This window comes from Egretta garzetta, unplaced genomic scaffold, assembly GCF_000687185.1.
Source record: "Egretta garzetta isolate BGI_Z169 unplaced genomic scaffold, ASM68718v1 scaffold245, whole genome shotgun sequence".
In the NCBI taxonomy this organism is placed as follows: Eukaryota; Metazoa; Chordata; class Aves; order Pelecaniformes; family Ardeidae; genus Egretta; species Egretta garzetta.
The window spans coordinates 1,535,943-1,541,920 of NW_009259721.1; the positions used below are offsets into that span (position 1 = coordinate 1,535,943).

Genomic DNA, 5,978 nt, shown 5'->3' on the forward strand with positions numbered 1-5,978 from the left:
GGTGCTCTTCGAGCCATAGGCCTGGGCCAAGTTCTTTTCTCTGAACCCAAATTCTGAATCCAAATTTTTTTTTCATGTAATATTATTTATCTTGGAGGAAGACATTAATTTGTAACGAACCCAGTGCTTTTGTGCAAGAATTGAGTCTGGGGCCCATCCTGACCTAACTGGGAGGCCAGCCCCACCTTGGTCTTGATGGCCGCTGGAGGTCCCTTCCCACCAGCCCAGGGTTTTGGCTCTGGGTTTTGCAGAGTCATGGGGGGGGGAGGGGAACTTCAGACAAAATGCCGAGGTGGCCTCTGCCCGTTGGTGACATTTCCCAAAGTGTGGCACAGCATCGTCTCGGCAGGAGCACTGCTGAGGTGGAAGGATGCGTTGCCTCATCTTCCACGCGCCCGTGCACAGACGAGGGTCGGGCGCTGCTGGACGTTGCCCGTGCCGAGCGCGAGCTCCGCCGTGTGCCTAGGGCAGCGGTTGGGCAGTGGCCGTGCCTGGAAAAAGCAGGAGAAGCCGAGGAGCAGTCTGGGACGTGGGGCTGTGCTCACCCGCTCCAGCCCGCGGTGCCGCCTGGGGAGGGGAGCAAAGATGGGGCAACGCGCTTGCATTTTACCCCGGCAGGATCAAAACCCGAGCACAGCGAGTCCCTTGTTTCAGTTCCAGCAGGTGGGGGGAGGAACAAGCTGGCAGCCAGGAGCAGAAAATAGCATGATCTCCATCTCAGTCCTCACTCGTGGTGTCAGGGAGGATTCGTGGCTTAAAGGGGGCTCCTGACCACCTCGTTAGTCCAAACATTCTGCTGTTGATGGCTGTGGGTGCAGGCAGGGCTGCAGAGACCCCCTCCCTGCTCTGTCACCGCAGCCTGGAAAAGCCAAAATCCTTCAGCCGGCAGCCGGACACTTTCCGAATGGAATATTTTCTCCTTTAGAAAATGGGGACGTGACAAAAATAAGAATGTTCCACTGAAAGGATAATTTTATCAAACCTCCCCATGGAAAGCAGGCAGGCGTCCCAGCCCACTGACCCTGCCGGCTTTGGTGCCCGTACCGGCGTGTGCCCGGGGAGGTGGGCAGCCCCCGACCGTCCGGCTCCGCGCGGGGTCTTGTGCGGCCCTGCGTGTGTCTGGACGTGTGAAACTTGGCTGGATGCAGAAAGGAGCTGGGGAGGGAAAAGGAAAAACCTGACTTTAGGGGCAGATACGGTCAGCCTGTGCTTTAGCTTTAACCCACAGCTCGTGCGTGGCTCCTGAAGGAGAGCTCGTCCTGCCGTTACCTGTGCCGGCATTTGGGGCGATGGCTGTGCGCGGATCCGCTCCCTCTGGCATTTGGCCGGTTGCAGCCAGAACGTAGTGGGTGCCACGCTGCCGTGCCGGGGAGGACCGGCCGCATCCCGGACCTGCCGAGTCAGAGGGGCACTGCCCTCCGGAGCCAGCTCCCAGGGTAACTTGAATTTAAACCTAAACTAGGTCAGCTGGTTTTCAGTTCAAAGTTTTGTTTGCTTTCAGAGCAGGTGTAGGGTTTTCATGGCAAGAATTGGAATGTCATTAGAAATTTCTGAAAGGCTTTTAAGGAAAACATGATAACGAGCAAAGGCGGCGTTTTAATCCCTCTGCGTGTGCTGGGATGAGGAGGTGGTTTGCTGGTCTGTTTTTAATTAAACAGATATTTTTGCCCCTGAAAGCACCTTCCCAAGTTTCCCTCGCCCCAGGCAGCTCCAGGTCTCATACCTCCTTCCAGGGTTTTGCCACGAATGTTGGCATGTGGCTGACGAGGCGCACGCAGGCTGGGCCCGGCCGAAGGATGGAGAGCGGCTGGGCCTTCATCCCAGCGCCGGGAAGGCGGGGGCCGGACTCCAGAGCCTGCCCTCCCCTGTGCCGAGATCCTGCTCGGCATCACTAAGCAAATCCCCCCTCTGCCTTATCTCTCCACTTGTAACAGCAGCTGCCCCTATAGCAAATGTGCTTTCAGGAGCTGTGTTCCAGGCTTTTATTAAACCCTCAATGAAAAACGCAACAGCAGCATTAAGCGTTGTTTGATTTTGATATGCTCAAGCTATAAAATTATACTCAATTAGCAGCCTTTTTCCTTAATGGAGGTTTTAGGTTTCAAGAGATTAAGTGTTCTCACATGTGGTGCACTGCCCCTGATTTCCAGCCACCTTTGTGTTCCTCTGAACTCCAGAGAGAGAAGTTAAAAACTCATCGGACGTGATCGTTCCGGACCGGTCAGTGCTGATTAACTGGTGTCGCGCTTCCCCAGCTGACTTGAGAGCTACTGAACTCGGACGGCGTCCTTGGGAAGGCTCGTAAAGAACTTGTGCGCCTTTAATCCAAACAGAAACCAAGTGGCAGATCAGAGGAAGTAAAACAGAGCTACTCATGCAGGAGTCACATCCTTTTCGGCGTCGGCTGCCACTGCCTGAGCGCGTTCGTTACCAAGTTCGCTCTGGGTGCAGCACCCGGGGAGCTGCCCGAGGGTGATGAACCCACGGTGCCTCCCGCCGCCGCGGCTCGTCCTGCTCCGTCACCGGCGTCGGAGCCTGGAAAGCGTGCGGGGAATCTGGCCGCACGTGGAGCGGGGGTCTGGCTGCCCGTCCGGCTCAGGGCCCTAATTATAAAAGCAGAGGCTCGGCAGGTATTAGCCCTTGCAGACTGAGCTTGTGACACTGAGTGGCACATGTGCCCCCGCCTGGCAGGGCTGTTCTGCACCCTTCCTCGTTTTTAGGGGGAGATTAGCTTGTCAGCAGCTGGCTGTGATGCCTTTCTGTTCTCAGTGCTGTGATCTCTTTCCACCTGAAACTTAAAACCAGCCCAGCAGCATCTTTCTGGGCTGCTGCCAGTGTGGAAGGGGAAGGGTCCTCTTAAGCGTGTCCCTCTCAGCCCACCGCTGGCACCGAGACCTTCCCATGCCAGCCCATTGCCACCGGTACAGGATCGTGTGATGTGGGGCTCTTCTGCCTCTGACGAGCACCTCCGGGACGGGATAGAGAAGCTGCTTAGCAGAGCACACATGTGCACCGCAGAGCAGGAGCTCAGATCATCCTGCCCACGCCAACGTCTCAGCTGCGGAGGCAGCGGCTCCGTGTCGGCGGGGTGGGGAGCGGGAGCTCCTCGGGAGCTGGTCGAGCTGCATCTCCTCCTGCAGAAGGTGCTTCCAGCAGAGCCATGTCCCCTAACGCCAGGTTAGGGCAGGGCACGTCCCATGACTCAGAGCACAGGCTCCTGCAGGAGCTGGTTTTATTTGTTTTCCAGGGAACGTCCTAACCCAGCCCTCGGAGGCTTGTGGGCTCTGACACAGCTTGGCACAGATCAGCGCAGCTCTAGGCTAAACCGAAAAGGCACTAGAAGCCCTGAGGGCATCTTTCTTGCCCCCGCCACTGATCACAGAGGATTGCTCACAAATTTATATTTTATTTTTTGTAGTGCATTATGTCTCCTGTATTTAGCTGGCCCTGCTGTCTCGATGCGTCTCGGTCTGTAATGCATCTTCACTGCCTGGCGCTCGGGACCACGCTGTCACCCGCACGGGGTAAAGCGGGCAGAGTGCAGCCTGGAGCCGCCTTCCAGCCCCAATCTCCCCAGCCCCAGCAGGGCCCCAGGGCTGTGCCTGGGATCCCTGTGCCGAGCCACCCTGAGCACCCAGCTGATCACAGCTGCTTTCTTTTTCATGCATTTCTTTTCATTTGCAGTAGATGATTTGTAAACGAGACCATTCCTTGCTTTTGTTCTTGTTGGAGCTCACAGAGCCTGAAATTCCAGGAGATGGGTTACCTGGCTTTGGCAAGTCACGGGGGTGGGATGGAGGAGGAAAGGATGGATGAAGGCATTTTAGATAACTCATTCTCAGCTTGTGGTTGCGGTAGCATTTTCCACTCCTACCCTTGTTTGCGGGGCAGAATTGCAGTGCCCCATGCTTTAAAGTAACTTGGGGTGGAGCATCACCGTTTCAGAGGTGTCAATGCTCCGCTCTGCTGGCTCTGGCAGGATCCGTAGGTGGCATTTACAGTCTTTCCAAGAGCGTCTTCAGCCTCCTGGTTTGACTACCAGTGCTTTAGGGTATGGCTTTAAACCAGGCAGAGCAGGCACCCAGCAGTGGATGTTTAGCCAAGGCTTGCAAGAGTGCCACGTCCAGCATCACCAGCAGCCTTGCAGAAACCCAAACTGCTCAGACCTTCCTCTCCTTTGCCTTCTCCAGCATAGCCATTGCACCAGAGGAGGAAGCTAGAGAGTTTGATGGGATTTCTCACGGAGCCTGGGGTCGGTGGTGGGTGCTTTGCTGCCCGAGGTTGCACTGGTGATGGATGCACCGCTCGCCGCCGGCGTGCAGGAATGGCGCCGGCAGCTCGTGGCACGGCTCATCTCTCATCTTCTCCGTCAAACGTTCCAGTGTTTCTTCCTGCTTCCTTTTTGCTGCCAGCCGAGATGGGGAGGAGGCGTCCTCGCTGCAGGAGGAGGAGGAGAAAGAGGAATGTGGCGTTACCGCATTGCTGAGCGCAGCAGGGTAAGGGCAGGCACACCCAGGCTGCGGGCACACCTCGGCGGAGGCGGAAGCTGGGCCAATGTTTCACATACTGTAGCCTAAGGGACAATAATTTTTTTTTTTTCCAGCTGTGTGCATCCCCCTTCGCTGAGCTCCCGCTCCTTGGCTTGCAGGCGCGCTCGGCGCGAGGCCTGGGAGGTGACAGCACACGCAGCAGCGCAACAGGAGCAAAGACCCGGGGTCGTCTGACATGGTCTGCTGAGCCCCCCCCAGCAGGGCAGAGGATGTGATTTGGGGGTCGTTTCAGTAAAGTAAATGGAAAAGGCTTGATGTAAGTTTTTCCGAGGATGAAAAACTGTGTTGTAGCTGAAACGCAGCACGTGAGCGGTGCCTGGGAGCCCTGTGTGCGGGGGGGTGGGGGTGGCTGTGGCCATGTGTGCGGTGCTGAGCTGTGCTCCCAGCCTCATTCGCCCAACAATCCTCGGTTTGAACAGATTTGTTAACAAATTTGTTACTTTGCTGGCACAGTAAAAAAAAAACCAAAACCAAACATTCATGATGCTGTTTCCATTAATATCAATGTAAAGCAGCAGTGACCAATTAACACCAATTAATACACCAGTTTCCATTAATGCCAATGTAAAGTGCGGGAGAGCTCCGAATTAGGTTGAAGCAGGGAGAAGGGCTCCTCATCAGCTGGGCATGCTCTGCGGGTCTGGCTCTTCCATACGCTCCCATGTTAGAAACCACCCCAGTGTGATAGAACCCTCCTGGAAATCTCAGCACTTTTCTAGGTACACAGACAAGAATTATGTTTCTTAAAAAGTTTGATGACTCTCAGACTTGTTTTTGCAGCGGGGGAGTCCGCAGGATTGCGTTCTGTAGGTAATCCTTGAGATCACCGTGTGTCATTTTGTGTCTTGAGGAATTCCAGTCCCGCAGACAGTGGAGGGGCTGCATCACCAAGTCTGCCTGTAAAGCCCGGTCGCTGTGCTCGAGGTCGCCTGCGGGCTGAAGTCTGATACGTGGCTACACGGTGTGACTATAACTCGTGTGGCCATCCCTAATGAGGCTTCAAATGATCCAGTTTAGGTGCTGGTAGCGGTGCTGCCGTGTCGCTGCGATGCTGAGCGCGGTATGCAAAGCCTGTCTGGGAGGGTGGGTAAGCATTTGGGTACCTTGCTGGGTGCTGAGCCTGGTTTCAAGCTGAGCTGGCGATGTCCCCGTGATGGCCACGCGAGCCCCGGGTGGGGTTGCCTGCAGATGGGCTTTCACTGGCCGGTTACCTGCGGAGCAGCCGGGTCACGCTGCTGTCATCTTCCTCCAAAGTGATTTATGTCTGCAGCCCTGCGCCCTGTCTGGGAGCTGCCGTGAGTTAGACGGTAACTGGGTGTGTGTGTCTGCAGATCCCTGAATCACTCCCTTTATCGTTACTGCACCCACAGGCACCTTCTCTCCCAGGTGAGGCAGCAGCATCTTAAAAGCCGGGCGGGGAGGGGGCCA

The 5,978-nt window shown here is 56.0% G+C and overlaps 1 protein-coding gene across 1 annotated transcript in view; it reads left to right on the forward strand.

Moving 5' to 3' along the window:
• LAMB3 (laminin subunit beta 3) overlaps positions 1-5,978 on the forward strand; it is a 52,315-nt gene that overhangs the window by 10,901 nt on the left and 35,436 nt on the right. The window contains exons 2-3 of the mRNA XM_035894872.1: positions 4,413-4,496; positions 4,604-4,806. The gene's annotated coding sequence lies outside the window, so the exon portion shown is untranslated. The remainder of the gene's footprint in view (positions 1-4,412; positions 4,497-4,603; positions 4,807-5,978) is intronic.